An 18,765-nucleotide genomic window follows, 5' to 3' on the forward strand; every position below is an offset into this window, starting at 1 on the left:
CCAACGGAGTTGCAGCATTCTCAAACTCCGCCTCCGTGACGATCTCCTGCTCACTCCCCGGCCAGTCTTGATTGAAGTCTTCATCCAGATGGGCGCCGATACAGCTCTGCAGCCACGCTTCTCCTCCCTTCGCCAATGCCTTCTCCCGGAGCTTTTCAAGAAGAAGTTCCATCTTCGCCCACGGCTCTCCTGCACCACCGAAATACCAGCCTTACAGGTAAGTATTCACAGCTTAGCAGTTCGCCTTGTGGCATGACTGCTAGCGCTCCCACAGCTCCTATTTATAGCGCAAATTCGCGCCTTTTTGCGCAGCGCGAGGCGTCTCGCGGGGCACCAAAGGTGCCCGCGAGGCAAAGGCGACGAATCACTAAGCGGCACGCGCACATCCCGCAAATTCTAAGTTATATAACCCAGGCTATTTTTTTTTTTTTTTTTTTTTAAACTTCTGACCTGAACTTTTGACCCTGCCTATTAAATCAATAGCTGACCTCTAGATGAACCCAACCTCCTATCCCCACAACTACATGCCGCCCCGCGCTATTTAGGCGGCAGGGCTCTTCAGGTCTTTTGCAAAAGTACCCCAAGAAGCTAGAATATTGCAGGTGGATTCACAGAGAAAGAGAAGTGTCTCTGTACCTCTCTACTGCAACGGCGTGCACCACATGGACAGCCCCTCCACCATTTCTCCAATCGGGGAGTGGGTGTGCGTGGAGGCTCTGCCCTTTTGAGGAAGTGCTGTGTTAAAGCCTGGTCAATGATACCAGGGAGAAGTGCAAAGGTGGCACCGTGAGACATGTTGCTTGTGAAGCTGGGGTGCCCCGGTGCAATTTTCACATAGGGTAAATGAGCTCAACTACATAATAAGATATATGGGATGCTTTTCATTCCTAGTCCAGCCCTTGTAAATTGGGTTCTCCCTGTTCTCAGAGAAGATAGTGTTTGTTTCAGTGACATATTGTGATGACCCATTGTGTGTCAAATGATTACTATCCCTATGTGTTACTCTCTGGTAGTATATGTCTTTGTGCGATGATATACTTCATTGCAGAAATACATTAGACAGGACTAGTGAACTATCTGAATAGAAAGCAGTTGTATGAATCTTTAATTGTGCTGAACTATATAAGCACCGAGCGAATATTCATAGACTATACTGTTATGATCTATTGTGTGACAAGTTTGCTGTTCTTTGATCCAATAGAGAAAATGAAACCAACTTACAGTTTCACTGGTGTAACTACAGGGGTAGTCTCGTCACACGGGTATAAAATTGTTTAGAAAGGGCACTTTCTAACCTGGGCCACACCGATCCAAGTCAGAAGGGCCCTTTCTAAACTATTTTGCACCGGCATTGGGAGACAGGAACATATTGGGTCACGTGACCCTGCAGTGAAACCGAAACAGAGCTCCACTTCCATGAATTGAAATGTTAAACGAAATCCCTCCAAAAAAGTTTCTGACCTGTTTTTGACCATTGCTCTCAAATAAGATGTAGAATTCACATTGTGATACAGTGAGTTTATTCAAAGTATATGTTTTCCATTCTGCCTGCAGCACTTGTTGGAACTGGCCTGTATAGTGTGGATTTCACAGATACCTGGATCTTAGTGGCCAGTGTGGCAACCCTAATTAAGGGTTTATATATAGATTATGCTTTTTTCTCTTCTTGTCCTGTAGGCGACACATAAAGCTGCTTTGGGTAGGAGATAAAAGCTTTCTTCCTGCCCAGTTTCATAAGCCTTCACCTGCTCAGAACGTGGTAAGATCTTCGTGTTTTCTGTGGTTTGTGTCTCAACTGACATTAATAAGTGTGTGCTGCTGTATTTTGTGTATTTTTAGCTGGTGTTTGGCTCCAAATACTCTGTACATTCACATAAATATAACTTAAGAAATACTAGAAAACAGTTTTGCGCATTTCCCCCTTAATTCAGCATTGCGTAGATTTTGTGGTTGTTTACTTGAAGATTTATTTTAAAATAAACGTGTAAAGCAACTCAATGCATATAGACAAATCTGCAGCAACTGCGTGATGCCATCATGTCCATATGGACCAAAATCTCTGAGGAATGTTTCCAGCATCTTGTATAAAGTATGCCATGAAGAATGAAGGCAGTTCTATAGGCAAAAGGGGGTCCAATCCGGTACTAGCAAAGTGTACCTAATAAAGTGGCCAGTGAGTGTATATATTAGTCTGGACACCCGTTTATGCATTACCTTTTTTATTACATGGGAAGAGTCAAAGTTTTACACAAATGATTTGCCTCAAATTACTAATTATACCTCTTACATGTCTTGGTAGAATTGCCTCATTTTGTAACAGTATCTGTCAAAAGTACTAGAACATTTTCTCAGAGTTTCAAATAGTTTCTTACTCTAAAATACAAGTACTCTACAATTCAAGTATATTATGCTAAATGCTCATGGAACCTAACTGTAATATATCATTGTTAAAGCACTATGGCAGGGGTGTCCAAGTTTTTTCTGCAGTGGGCCACTTCATCAGAATTGTATACATGTGAGGGCCGCACTCATTTTTCACTGTGAGAAAATATGGCCTTTAATAAAATATGCAGATTAAAATAAAGTAAATGACACAAAACCTTTACTTTTACATTTCTGGGCCTAGAAAGTTTTGTGACTGCAAATTCAGGATTCAGGATAAGTAAAAATGAAATAGTTCTATTTATTCTAGGGATGCACCAAAATAAAAATTCTGGACCGAAACCGAGAAGTCAGGGTTCACTTAGCTGAAACTGAAAATGACCCCCCACTTTTAAAAATAATAATAAAAAACCCCACACTTTTAATAAAAGTAAGTTACACAACAAAATTGGACAAAAAAATCAACAATATGACTTGGTATGATAGGAGTAAATGCTGGAACCTAGGCATGATGGGACTGTGATTGCTGTTAGCACTCCTATCATGTCAAGTCAGCCAGTACATGCTGGTACAGGGTGGCTGTAAGTGATGTGCAGACCCCATACTGCTGGCAGCATCAATACACAAGGGGGGCAGCTAGCCAGGTTTCAGCATGTACTGGCTGACTTGGTATGATAGGAGTGTGATTGCTAACAGCAATCACAGTCCCATCATGCCTAGGTTCCAGCACTGACACATCCATGCTATCACACACACACGCATTCATTCATATACTCATTCATTCACAGCTGAATTCCCTCAATCATGCATACTCATTCAAACACCCTCCCCCACCCCCTTACCTGCACAGCAGCTCTCTCGATGCCACTCACAGACCTCAGCAGGGGGCACCGCCTCTCTGCGTTCTCTTGTACTGCACAGACGAAGCAGGACTGGAGCAGAGTCATGTGATATCACGTACATTCACGTGACTCTGCTGGGTTCCGCCTCCTCTGTGCGGTACAAAATACCCTCCCACAAGTAAGTAGCAGGGCTCTTGTGATCCCGGTTGCCCTGGCTGCGGATCTCACGCAGGCCACACCTCCAGGATGCGGCCCGCTGGCCGCATGTTGGAAGCCCCTGCACTTTGGCAAGGAATTACCTTATAAGAATGTATTCATGAGTAGATTCTGAACATATAAATGTGAGAGGCACTTGCCTCTTCTCCTACTCCATACTCTTGATATTGGTGGCAAATCTTACAATTTATAATAAATTGTGACTTAGTGTATTACCAAAACAAAAAAGTGTTCTGATATAGCCTTGTAATACACAGTGCAGAAAGCACAATAGTTTGCTATAGATGACTGAGATCTGAATTATCTCTCTTTGATATATTGTTTCTTCTTTTTTTTCTCTGCTATACACAGGCTTCAATAGCAAAATATTCTGGCTTGCAAGTTGCATATATTTTATGGGGTATGTTTTTATTTTAATTTATAGTGAATCTGAACATGTGTGCAATTTTTCATGTTATTAATTGTTTTTTTTGTTTTTCTTTTTAGGCTATATGATAATGCATTTAGTGCAAATTTGTGTTGGAATGCTTTTTTTTTTTTTCATTGTACTTCCTATAAAATATGGAGTTTTTTGGGATATACTGAAGGATTTATTAATTTTAATGTAAGTATGACACATTTTATATTTTGGATGGTGTACTTTTTAACTAGCATTTAATCTAGAAAACTGTTTTTATACAATGGCTATTCCTGCCAAGCAGCTGGTACACATAATTCATAATAAGTACTACTGTGAACACCCATTTGTTCTGTTTGGTGGCATTGTATCTAAGTCACTAAAATCTAATCTTAGTATTATAGTCTATATAAAAAGATGTGAAATAATCCTCAGTAAATTCATCACAAATGTTGTTGTGCAAACTATACATTACAGAGCCGTAGCTAGCTCCTTTTGCAACTGAGGCAAGAATGGAAAACTGTGCCCCCCAGCGGTAGCGTACCTAACGGGGGGTTGGGGCGGTCCACCCCGGATGCCGCTCATAAGGGGGTGCCACCAAGCCGGCACCCCTCCAGAGACGGACAGTAATGTCCGCCGCTTGTGGAGCAGGCTCAGTTGGGGAGATCAAGGATCTCCCTCTAACCGGCTTAAAGACAATCAAGGGAGTGGGAGGTCTGTTAATGCAGACCTCCGATCCTGCTCCCTTGCGGTGCGCGGCAACTGATGCTGTGCGTCGGGATTTGATGTCATATCCCGGCGCACAACACTGAAGCAGCGCCCACAGCCTTCCGTGCTCACTGCACCAGAAGGAGACAGAAGAAGAGCCAAGAGGAAGAACGAACAGGGGGAGGAAAAGGAGCTGTAGCGGGAAAAGTGACAGCCCAGGCAACTAGTACATGCTGTTAGCAATCACACTCCTATCATGCTAAGTCAGCTAGTATATGCTGGAATCTGGGTATATCTGGGCATGATAGGATTGTGATTGCTGTTAACAATTTTATATATATATATATATACCGTAATTGATTGATTATAAGACGACCCCCCAAATTTTGAATATTAATTTGGGAAAAAAGAAAAAGCTTGAATATAAGACTACCCTATAAGAAAAAAGTTTTACTAGTAAATATGAATTCAAATGTAAACTATTTTTTTCATATTTAATAAAAACTATGACTGAGAAAAATGCATTTTTGTTTTATTTCCTTTTATTTGCCAACCTGCCCCCAGTTATGCAACTCTGCCCCCTAGATATGCCTTATACCCCCTATATGCCACTCTGCCTCCCAGATATTCCTTTTAACCACCTATATGCCACTCTGCCTCACTGATATTCTTTTTAACCGCCTATATGCCACTCTGCCTCACTGATATTCCTTTTAACCCCCTATATGCCACTCTGCCTCCCTGATATTCCTTTTAACCCCCTAAATGCCACTTTGCCTCCCTGATATTCTTTTTAATCCCCTAAATGCCACTCTGCCTCAAGAAAGCCCTTATACCCTCCATATGCCACTCTTACCCTCCCCCAACTTACCAGTGCTTCCCTAGACTTGCCCCTCCGTGCTTCAGATTCCTTGGTGTGTAGTGGTGGCAGCCGGTGGAGGTCTGTGCGTCTGGGACCTCGCACTCCCTAATGTTGGTCTGGTTAGAGGGGGATTGTGATATCCCCAACCAGTCCTGGAGGCTGCAGCTGCTGATCGGGCGGCTGTGCGCCCCCTCGCCGCTGTGCCCGAGGCGAGTGCCTCACTCACCTCACCCTTCCTACGGCCCTGATACCATAGCAGGTATATAATGAAATGCTAACAATAACAATATAAATGGTACAATGGAAATATAGGGAAAAGCTCTGTGTAAAAATGAAAACTTTTTGCTGATGAACTGAACATAAGATTTGTTTTCTGCTTCGGTAGTGATAATATTAACTCTATTTCACAAATTTTAATTCCCTTCTTCAGACCCTAGTTTAATGAGCAAGTGGATCAGAGAAAGAATAAGCATTTCTGCCTCTTTAAACAAAAAAAAATAAAATGAAATAATATTTAAAAAATGAAAGATACACATTTCAAACAATGCCACAGATAAAATTCAAAATATCTTCTGACAAGTTCATGGTTTATGAGAAACATAATGATTAACTGCAATAAGATCTTCGTAATGGATTGGTTAAATGGGTAATATAATAGTGTCATGGACTGCTTATTCAGGAAGTTCCAAGATATAGTTAGGCTTTTGCTACAATTTTTTTAGAACCATTAAGTGGAAGATGGAATGTAAGCTGAAGTTTAACCATAGCTTAAATTGCGTTACATGGGTTGAAAATGAATCATCTTTCTATTAACACAAATCCATTTCTCCTTTATAGGCTTGTTCCATTTTTAATTGTCTTTGCAATATCGACTCTGCAAATTCGATTAGCTGAAAGATTCTTCCTGCAGGACAAGATTTTCCCCAATGATAATGATAAACCTTTAGCTCTAAACAACAGGTATGTAATTTATAATTATGTTAACATTACCAGTTGGTGCCAATATACTGTATGTCTAATTACCAAGAATGTGTTAAGATATGGGGACACTGCCTAGATGAGTTCTTCCTAACTAACCGCACATGCTCTGTTATTGCTAACAGTCTACTTCTGGGATTTCTTTGGTACTATTTGGTTTCCAATAGATTTCATTCTCAAAAAAACGCATATCAAAACATCATCCATGGTGCAAAAGAATACAAAAATATTTATTACAAGCTAATAAGCTCACAAATGCAAAGGGATTGTTTTCCCACCACTTGCTTTGTCTCTGGTTATATCATTGAAATCAACTAGTAAGTAAAGATGTGCTCTCCTTCACATAACAAATCGGCAGTGTCAGATGAGGAAAACCTCTAGCATTTTGTCTGGTCTTTAGATCAGCTTCTTCAAGAGCAAATCAATCATGCAACATTAGGTGAAACTAATCTAATACAAATTTAAGAATTAGTCTCATTAAATGAGCCAATAGAAATTAAGAATAAGGGCACGTGTTCTTTAGTCATTGCTGACTCTTTCTGTATAGGAGGAGTCTTTTGAGTATAAACCAGGAACTAATCCATGTAAAGAAAGAGAAAAAATACAAGAACTAAAAGCTATTTGCAACATCGTTAATACTTTAAACAGTCGGTTAACGACCAATGACATGGCATTCTTCACATATACGGTGTAGCTGTAATGCCTCGATGTTGAGCAAAACCCAAATTTACTGCAGGTGCCCCATGTGGCACCTCCCCAGGCATCAATGTCTGGCATTGTCACGAGCTGAGAACACAGGTTGATAAGGAGCCCAGGTGCAGGGGATACGAGGGGCTCTGTCTGTACCCCACGATGCATTATGGTCTGGGGTTGTTACAGACAGGCGCAGGATTAAACCACAGACAACAGATCTGGATTAAGAGTTGTATTGACTGCAATGGTACATCAATAAATACAAAGAAAGTCACTCAACTTGGCAGGAAGCCCACTTGCGGGGCACACGGCAGATAAGCCCTCTTGCGGGGCACACGGCAGATAAGCCCACTTGCGGGGCACACGGCAGATAAGCCCTCTTGCGGGGCACACGGCAGATAAGCCCTCTTGCGGGGCACACGGCAGATAAGCCCACTTGCGGGGCACACGGCAGATAAGCCCACTTGCGGGGCACACGGCAGATAAGCCCACTTGCGGGGCACACGGCAGATAAGCCCACTTGCGGGGCACACGGCAGATAAGCCCACTTGCGGGGCACACGGCAGATAAGCCCACTTGCGGGGCACACGGCAGATAAGCCCACTTGCGGGGCACACGGCAGATAAGCCCACTTGCGGGGCACACGGCAGATAAGCCCACTTGCGGGGCACACGGCAGGTACTGGAACAAGGCAGGTACTGGAACAAGGCAGGTACTGGAACAAGGCAGGTACTGGAACAAGGCAGGTACTGGAACAAGGCAGGTACTGGAACAAGGCAGGTACTGGAACAAGGCAGGAACCAAACAGGTAGTCCTCAAACATTAATGTCAAGGCCCAGACTGCAGGGCTGGGCAGGTTTATCAAGGCTGACTTGATCAGGTAAGCCACTGCAGCTGGACCTGATAATTAGTCTGAGATGTCCTGATTGGCTAGGGCGGCCACTAGTGGTTGGTAAATGAAAATGAACAACAAAGTTTGCACAAGTCCAGCTAGCGCATGGTGAAACGTGACAGGCATACACTGTATGGCAGGGGATGTCTGACTTAAAAGAGCTTAGGAGGCGATCAACAATCAATGACCATCGCAAACTTAAACAAAGGCTGGTGGTAGAATTAGTGCATGTAAAGAGTTAAAATACTACCACTTGAAATACCCTGGGGTGTTTAGTTTTCCAAAAAATATAGTTTGATGGGGTAAATTGAATTCCCAAATAGGACATGGGGGTCAAAAGGACGAGATATCAAAGTTCCAAGTTGAAAAATGCGCACACACACACATATATATGTATATGCCCCACTGTAGAGGGATTTTATTTAAGAATCTGAATTTTGTTCCAAGGACAAGGCAAATAGGACCCTGTAGTGTTTGAAATTGTATGTTGTGTTTTTCTTGTGACTAAAATGGAATTACATATTTAACCTCTTTGCATCTGGTGACGTACCAGGTACATCATCCAAAAAAATGCACCCTTGTCGCCACAATCGTGGTGATCTGGGCAGACCAGCACAGCCATCCCAAGCCCCCTCCCATCAAGCCTTTGATTACTCCCACAGGAGTGATCCTGCAGGTTCAACACGCAATTGCCGGTAAACCAGCGATCACATTTTTAGTTCCCACAGGCAGCTTTAGGGAAGGGAGTTGTGTGTTGATTGTAGGGCTGCATATCGGGGTATAAGGCATATCTGGGGGCAGAGTGGCATATCAGGGGGTATAAGGCATATCTAGAGAGGGCAGAGTGGTATATCTAGGGGTATAAGGCATATCTGGAGGCAGAGTGGCAAGCCTGGGCTCAAATGTGCATAACTGGGGGGGCAAGTTGGGAAATAATAACAAGAAATGCATTTTTCTCAAAGTTTTTTTATTCTGCTGTTTGTTTTTAACATCCAGCTTGTTTATTAAATTATTTTAAATAAACAAAAAATGTACATTTCTTTTTTATCCAATTAATCGAAAAAATAATTGACCAACTAATCAATTATGAAAATAATAAAAATATTAATAAAAAACACATGATTATTACCTGATCACTTGTCAGTGACATGGTCTCCCTGATCAATGTCAGTGGCCTAAACTTACAAGTGATATGATAGCTATACATGTAAAAAAATATAAAAAGTGCATGTTCCAGTTTTGACTCCAGAATGTCTGAGAAACATGACTTATCAATGCATGTGGGGTATTGCTGTACTCAGGGGGTGTTACTGAACACAAATCAAGACCTATTTTGTTCTTTCACACATCCACTCAAAACAATAAACATGGTGAAACTGCAATGAGACCCGGACCCAGCAAACTGATCCATCAAAATTCCATGTCTGAAAACTGTAATGCGCATGTTCCAATTTTGAACCGGCAGTGCCAAAGAGACATACCCTACCCATGCATATGGGGTATTCCTGTACTCGGGGGGTGTTTCTGAATACAAATCACAAGTTGTTTCAGGAATTTCATGTACTCAGGGAAACAAAATACTAAAATACTGAAATACTGTGTTTGGATAGAATGGGTTTCCTAAAAATGAAAAAAAATAAATGACTGCAATGTTTAGGACAGACTGGCACTAAAATGGTTAAATCAAAAGCATTATAATGCCCCTAGTAAAATAACATTGGATGTCAACTTTCAAAAAATATATATATATTTTGTTTAGCAGTTTTTCTTTTTCTGGACACTATTGGGGTGCAACTCCCAGCATACCACATCTTTAAAAAACTTGTTTAGAAACAGTGATGCACGTCATTCATATTTAACCCTGTAAGTGCCAAAAATAAATGAAAATACCAGGCATATGTGTTGTGTATATGTGTGTGGGTGCACTAAATAAGTTAATTGGCAATCAGAATTGAATAAAGTCATAGCAAAAGCACATCTATACCCCCAATTAATCACATACATATTTTCCTATTCATTCAAACCTTGTTCTTTTGTCACTTTAGGAAAGCATTTCAAAACTTCAGTTATTTCCTCTTTTTCTACAATGTGATTGTTGGTTTTGGGTCTTCCATAAAACGACTGGTACATAGTTTGGTGTTTGGAAGCTTGTTGATTGGAAGAATAGATAGAACATTACTGCCTAGAGGATTTGAAACACTGGACACTGGTAAGTAAGGTCAACTTTAACTTTAGGTGGCTTTAGAAATTATCACAGATCCTAATGTTATGTACCTAAATACCACTGAGGTTCATAAAGGATGCGGACAAGTTTAATTACTTTTAACTTTGCATTTTTGCACCTTTCAGCATTATTTTGAATGAAATGTGTCCTGTTGGTCATTTACAGAAGAGGTGGACACCTGTTTTTTTCTGTGCATTAGACGCATCTCTAAGCTTAGCACCTCTAATGACATTATAAACCTGTCTGTTTTTTGCTCTGTGCCAGTGAAGCTATATCTTGCTGTGTTCACAAACCCAATTTTTTTTCAGGCTGAGTACCAAGAATCAGAACCAAGAGAGGAATACTAGTTAACACACTTTCATTGGTAAATAAATATAAGGCAAGCTAATAATATGCCAAATCAGAATTCAAAAGCATAAAAGTAAGACAAGCCAAGGTCAGGAACCGGAACAGGTAGTCATACACGCCAAGATCAGGAATGGAGAGGTACTTGTAGTCGGGAACAGGCAGGAGTCAGTTTACATGAATCAGTAACATCAGTCATGTCATACACAGGAATCAATACAAAAAACAGGAAGTGTGCTGATCGGGTGTGATACTACAAAAGGACAATGAGCAACTGAATCAGCTCAGCAATTATAGCCACAGCCTAAAGGAAGAGGAGAGGCTAGCTGGGTTATAACAGGAAGTGGGTGTGGCCTAACAAACAGAAACCATGAGGCAAGCAATGCGAGTAGGCTGCAACCCTGACACTTATATTTATTTTTGGTGTATTTGATGCCATTCCTTACTTCAACAAGTAAGGACTCTGACTATTATTTTTACCTGCCCAAGACCAAAAGGCACCCAGGCAAGAATATCATCTGACCACATGTTCAACTTTATTGCATCATTGACTGACTATTTTGTCTGAAAATACATTAAATGGGGATTTTTACTTATGGCATCCTTTTGGTTGTTCTATTTAAGATTTTTTATCATTTTTAGTAAATTATTTTGCTTCCAGATTACATTGTGTCAGGGGTGTCCAAGTTTTTTCTGCAGTGGGCCACTTCATCAGAAATGTATGAGTGCGTGGGCCGCACTTATTTTTCACTGAGAGAAAATATGGCTCTTTATCTTTATAATGCTGCATATTAATACAGGGGTATTTGGCGACAATGGAAAAAGCAGTGGACTAACAGTTTTTTGAGCAACCTTTATATGTCATTCTATCAATACTAAATTACTTAAACAGTAAAACAAACTCAGTCCACAAACCATATATACGTTATTTCTCAAATTTTGTCATGTGAAAAAAATACCTCTTACAATCTTTTGGGCATTGTCTTAACTCCTCTGCATCGATGTGTACTGGATAAATATGACATCAGTGCTCTGCAGATAATACAAGATAGAATCCTATGTGATGGGGTTGGGAGTAATCAATACACTAAAAAAGTAATCATACACGGGATGCCTGAAGCCACAGTTTAGTGCCACTAATCCTTTTTAATAAAATATGCAGATTGAAACAGCTTAAATAACACAAAACCTTTACTTTTCCTCTCACTGATTTCTGGGACAAGAAGTGACTACAAATTCAGGAGGGCATTTTATCTCTGAATAAATAGTTACATTTATTCCTACAGTAAGTAAAGTGCCAGGAAACAGATGACCAAATACACACCAGGACAGGTTCTGCCACACCGACACCCAAACACACACACCAGGACAGGCTCTGCCAGACCGACACCAAGACAGGCTCTGCCACACAAACACCCAGACACACACCAAGGTAGGGATGCACCAATATATCGGTGGCCGAAACGTATCGGCCAAAAATTGCATTATCGGCAAAATTCCGAGACAAAAAAAAACACAGAAAATAATCATCCGCAGGGGCCCTTCCCTCTGTGTTGCTCAGCAGCGTCTCTTGCTCCTTCGAGTGCAGACCATGGACCGGCAGACAACCGCGTGAGTTAGCAGGACCGGCCAGTGGACACCCCTGCATTAGGTCATACATACTCTACACCTACAAAAAATAGAACCATGTTTCAAACATCATCATGCATCAAATAAATGAGAATTTATAATTTAACAAATTTAGGAGGAATGAAAACACTTAACAGCAAATTAATTTAATGTTTGGTAAATACTTAAGGAAAACTGATACAGTGGTTTTCAAGGTTCTCTTCCATGAATCTGCAGAAGGTATTAAAGATCATTCAAGTCTGGGAGGTAGGAGCCAAGGACAACCAAAAAGGTTAGGTAAATGTCTATTAAGGATCAATTTACATTCACTCAAGATTTATTTTTGAGATATTTTGCTATAAAGTCCCCTTGTCCTCTGTATCTCTAAAAAGTATTTCTTCAAGAAACGCAATAATATGTGGCCAGATCTAGATCTTACAAGGCTTTCTTGTTAATGGAATACGGTGCTGTTGGTCTCACTAGTGGTCCCAACAATTCACTGGAAATTGTATGCCTGCGGGATCGTATGAATATAGATTTGTATAGAAAATTTGTAATGTATTACAGTAATTTGTGCTAAGTGCTTATTTACATTTTATTTTCTCAGGCCACAAAACATGGATAGGAATGTTGTACGTGGATCTGTACCACAATAATCCTGTTCTCAAAAGTTTTTGCTACATTCTTCTGACAACAGTTCAGGAAAAAGATCTAAATGAATGTGTTCTTGTTACCAGAGTAAATGGTATGGATGACTATAACTCTGTTTACAACAATATTTTTATTATAACAAATATTATTAATATTTAATGTTAAAATGAAGAAAACAAAATAATTACCATTTTAGAAATGGACATCCATAGGGAGGGCCAATAATTAACCATTTGGAGGCCATTGAGCTTACCTATACCCCACAATCGTATTCCATATGCAGTGAGATGAGGGTCAAGAATTAATATTAATCTTTGGGGGCCATAGGAGCTAACTATTGCTTCTCATCCCATATAGTGAGAAGGGGAGGTTAACTATTTTTTTTTTCTTTTTTATTCTAGAACATAAACAAGCCAGGACAAGATGGTTTCTGTTCTATACCCTTTTGAGAAACCCAAGACTTAGAAATCACAGGAAACATCAAGTGGAAGAAAGAAAAGTTGAAACATATATTTTGGCTAATGACACAATAGTATAGATTATACCCTAGAATTTCCCGTGTATACAGGGCTGGAGCATGAGCCCTCCCTCTCTATATGAGATGAATGGAATGAGAATAGCCATTTATGGAGCATAGCTAGTACTGAGTGACGGGAAGTGGGCAGGCCCAGCCAAGAACTAGTTTGAGCCAATCACTACTTTCCCCACTCAAATATTAAAAGTCTGCTTGTTATAAACAAATCTTGTACAAGATTTTTTTTTGTATATAGGTATTTATATAACATTCACCATGTTTTGTTCAATAAATGAGAAAATAAAATCACTCATTCAGCTATTCTCTGTATTTAATAGTATATATATAATTTGTGTTTGCAAATGCCCAAACATCACAGGTCACAGATGGGATATGCAGTTGAGAAGATTATTTTTCATTTGTGTGTACAAGCTTACACAAAATGAACACAATTTTACACTTGTTGCTGTCTACAGAAACAAGAAAGTAGAAAAAGATGTTCTGAAGAAAAGGGGAAAATTATTTTTAACGAGAATATATGTACAAGTTACTTCCATAAAGGTATGATCCCAGAAAGAGATGTCGCCTTAATAATTTAGATAACACAATTTCTCACGTTCAGCGTCAGATATAGTAGAGTACAATATGCTAAAGATACCAGGAAGTAAAAACAGAAGAAAATGACGTCAGTGTAGCAATATGGTAAATATTTAACTATGTGTTTACTTTTCCTTTCGGAGATCGTTAGTCCAGCAAACGCAAGAGAACAGACTTTGGTTTTTAGAGACACAGCTACCATGCTCCACAGTATCACAGATGTATGAGTTATACAAAAATGAGTAACTTGGACTTTTGTAATGTTTAGAATCAAGTGTAAATAGCACATTTTACATTTAGCTGTGTACCTCATATCACAGACTCCTGAACCATAGACCATCAGTTTGAATATAAGGAATCTTTATATCCTGTGAAAATGTATTTTCAAAGTGAAAGGTGAGTTTTTTGTTTTTTTCGATTTTATGATGTCAAATGCATTATTTTGTCCAAGGCAGAGTAACAGGATGGCGATATTTCAGTAATTCGCAATTGAATGAAGACTTCATGAATACTTTTTTAATCAGCCAGCTGCAAATACAGATATAACTGATATACAACTTTGTGGTTATGTTAGTAATTGTTTCAGTCAGTTAATTCCAGCCCAAAAATAATCATAACCTTTTGAACTTCAGCTGTTGTATACAACACCTCCTACAATGGTCAACTTAAAATTGCACAGAGGTGAATTCACAAACCTGCATGTTTGGGTCTTTCAAATCTTCTCGTCACGCCTTATTGAATCCTTGGCAACTTGAGCTGCTCAACTAAAGGAGCTTTTTAGTTTATAAAACTGGTACCATCTTAAGCATTCTGTTAAATTCTGTACATTTTCACAAAGAAACACAACCTCAATGGCTGTGTATTTTAAGTCAGAAGACAAATAATTGGGGAAGCTATCATGGAGTACTCCCACAGGTTAGACTAAGACAGTATTTCAAAGGAAATGTGCTTATGGTATGTGGAGAATGATGAACAAGACTGGTCTTTAAGAACTGGACTCTTTGGGCCCAGTTCTGGGTATGACATGGTTCCTTAAGCAATAGCAGCTATGAATATTCCTGCCTAACTATTAGTTCCAAAGTGAATATCTCTTCTCTATCTAAAAGGATATAAAATGTCAAGTCAAACAAACGGCATCCAAGGCACATTTCACGAGCCGGTAAATCTAAAATATAAGTCACAATCCTGATGGCCCTCTGTGCCCCTGTATCTGAACTCCAAAACCGCAGGTACCACATCATATCTTTAATATACCTTTGGCAATAAAAAATATCTTTTAGTGGAGGTAATTTACTAGGTGCCACAAATCCCAGATCTTATCCCACATTAAGGCAGTAAAAAGCAAAACTACTGCTTTTGGTTCTAAATATGATATAAGAAAGCCACTGTCTACTTTTTATTAAGATGTGTGATTAGCTATTTTTCTATCGTGTTTTAAACTAACCTCTTACACTGATTTTGTGCATTTTTCACATCTTTTTTAATAATTTCATGTCTTTTCATAATGAGGTCTAATATGGGTTATGACATAATATGCTCTCTAACACCAGATGATGAGCAGTAGTCTAGGAGCATGTGTTAGTGGATAGGTCTATGTCAGTGGCCGAACTATGATGGTTGTTTGTTAATTCTAGGCCCAGGGCAGCTGCACCTTTTCCCCAAAAGTTGGCTTATGCCAGAGTCAGACAATTGTTAAGTGTTCAAGGAAAGTCTGTTTGTTTTGTTGTGTTATTTGGAGCAGATTGTTTCTCCATTTCTATTAATCCTTCAGGGCAAGGGTTATTATTCTTCCAAAGACTAAAGTTTTTACCATTTTTGCTTGTTCTAAGTCAATTTTCCTGTTAATTTACTGTACACACACATATATTGCTACATTAATATGTTTTTACATTTGAATTCCAAATTGTTATTTAAATATGACAATTTTCACATATGGCACTATATAAATGTATAACGATGTAACCCATCATTTAGTCTTAAATAAAAGGAAAAGTGTGCAAAAAAACAACCAATTATAATATTTACACAAATAGGTAAGATTTTTACTTAGTCTTGATTTGGAAACTACCTTAGTTCAATGTTTAGGAAAAAGCAAGGGAAATATAACAAGGTGTACATCACCATTTTGAAGCTCTAAAGTTTGTTATGCTACCACAGTAACTTCAATAGTGGGCACAGAAACCAAAACCACCCTACAAAAATAGGTTTCTGAAAAGAAGAGAAGGCTTATTTTGTCTATTTTAATGCAAAATACACAATTGGAGGCAACAATGTTGCTCTTTTCACACATGCCTTAGATTGTTGTTAAGTATTTTTGCATAGGATATTTGAAATTGCTGAACAAAAGCCTAACTGGTGTTCACCAATATATAGCAATAAAACACATGTACATACTAGTGATATTTTGGGGAAGCAACAGGGCCAAAAGGTGGAACAAATTGGTTTCCGTTTTCATAATTAACAGAGATTGCCTTTCGAGCCCCTTTATCATTTGGTTTAGTAGAGCAAACGCTGAACACTAGCTCTAGTTAAAAAAAAAAAAAGTCTAAAAAATAAAAAAGCACAGGCACTTAAAACAAAGCAAAAATTCAGCGCATACCCAGTGAATAGTATTTGGGATTCTGACATACTATATGGCCACTTATTGTTTAGCCGCCTCTATGTCAAAGTACCCCAGGTTTGGCGAGCCCTGTCTAATTTTCCATGGATATATTGCCTACCATGGGGCTGAATCGGTAAAAGAGACACTCAAACAATTTAAACCCTTCTCTGGACACCATTTATGAGGCTCTTGTGTGGCAGGTGGGGCTACTCAACCCTAAGGTTTGGTCAGAACCTGCTAATATGCACAGCACAAAAAAAACTACACAAAAAGGGGAGCGCACAACCTAAAACACACACACATTCAGATTCCTGGGTTTCTGTTAGAATAATGACCAATAAATACATAGCACGTAGCACACAGTTTACACATTGCCTTTCGGCAGAACTTAGTGATCACATTACCCAGCATTGTTTCTATCTGAAATGAGTGCATAGCAGAGCTCGTCATAGTGAACACTCAATTTGTGATGCACACAAAGATGCATCATCATGTTTTGAGGATGTTTGATATATATATATATATATATATATATATAATCATTTGGCCTCCAGTATCATCTATATGCAGATGATAAGTACTTACTTACTCACTCTGTGAAATCCTCCACTTGCTCCCTATTACATTTAGACTTAAGTTTAAAATCCTGGTACTAACATATAAGGCCCTCCATAACACTGCTCCTCCATACATCTCTTCCCTCATAAGCAAATTCTCTCTTACTCGATCCTTAAGTTCTTCCCATGGGCTAAAGCTTTCCTCCTCACTCATCACCTCTTCCTTTCCCATCTACAAGATTTCACTCGGGCTGCCCCATATCTCTGGAATCTACTTCACCGGAACCTTCATCCTCCCTCCAAACATTTAAGAAGCATCTCAAAACTCACTTTTTCAGAGAAGAATACCATCTTAGCTGCTAGAACTTCCTTCTCACTGATACAACCACCACACTACCTCTCACCCTTTCTCTGTACCTTATGTTTGTCACCCCATTCCCTCAAGATTGTAAGCTTGCAAGCAGGGCTCCCTCCACCTACTGTATCGGTTTGTCTTAGTCTGTCAATTCTAGTCTTGTCATACCCCTTAAATATATATATTGTATTAAGCGCTCCATAAATTGTTGGCGCTATATAAATAAAAGATAATAATAATAATAGTCCCTGAGGATCAGTCTTTGAAGGACAGCATATGAGGTTTCAAGTGTGGAGTGGTTTAAAGAACTTCCCTATACAAAGGGGCAGTCCAGTCCCCAAAGTTAATGCTGCATATTGTAGTGTATTGTGCATGGTCTCTAAATCATTTTACTGCATTCATTTTATTGCACACATTTTTATTTGTTGGTGGTAGAAAAGACTGCTTCTGTCTCAGGTATGATCTACTGATACCAAGAATTTAAGTACACTTCTGCAGTACTCCAACTTTAGTCCAGTGTTAAGAGTGGCTTCAGCTATTTACACAAGACGAACATTAATGATAAGCTAGGATACATGTGATTGGCTAATCTTTTGACCATCAGTCCAATTTCCCCCTTCCTACCTGGTAGAATAACGCTTTGCCTTATTGATTGCTTTGCTGTCAGGGAAAGAATGCCTATTTGATTTACATTTTCTTTGGTTTTTTTTATCCTTTCCTCTGTGATGTTTAATTTCATCAACTAACAGAAGTATAAACAATCTTGTGTCTCATGGGCATCCCGTCAAAGTTTATTTATGCTCTGATATTTTCTGTGTATGTTCTATTTAAATGTACTATCAACTACAACACTGTACAGGAGAAAACTAAAGTGATGTCACCTTTGCTCAGCTTATTTGTTAATCAGATAAGAATGCATGATTTCTTTTGTTATCAGCTTCATTGTCACATGACATATCAGTAACTAAAAAATAGTACTGGTAATTCTCAAAGCAGTTAATAATACAACGTGTTGAGGGCAAACTGATGAACACATATGAGGAATATAAGAAACACAACAAAACAAAAAAACAATGAGAGCATAGTTAACTGCAACAATACACAAATCTGTCAAAACTACATATTACTGAGCATTAAGAGGGCGTAAAACTTTTATTGTTGATAAGGCCTCATAATAAGCAGTACAGTGAAAAATGCTAGCAGTGGTCAACAAAGAAAAGAAGGTAACTGATCATTATTTTTTGTTTGCGTTATGCTTAACAGTGAGTTATAGCAGAGTTGCAGCGAAAAACGGTATTAAAACAATATTAAGGGGATAGTTATGCCCTTTGTTATGAATAGT

The sequence above is a fragment of the Sceloporus occidentalis genome, unplaced genomic scaffold (genome assembly GCF_023333645.1).
Source record: "Sceloporus occidentalis isolate IW3139 unplaced genomic scaffold, rSceOcc1.0.p SCAF_458, whole genome shotgun sequence".
Lineage (NCBI taxonomy): Eukaryota > Metazoa > Chordata > Lepidosauria > Squamata > Phrynosomatidae > Sceloporus > Sceloporus occidentalis.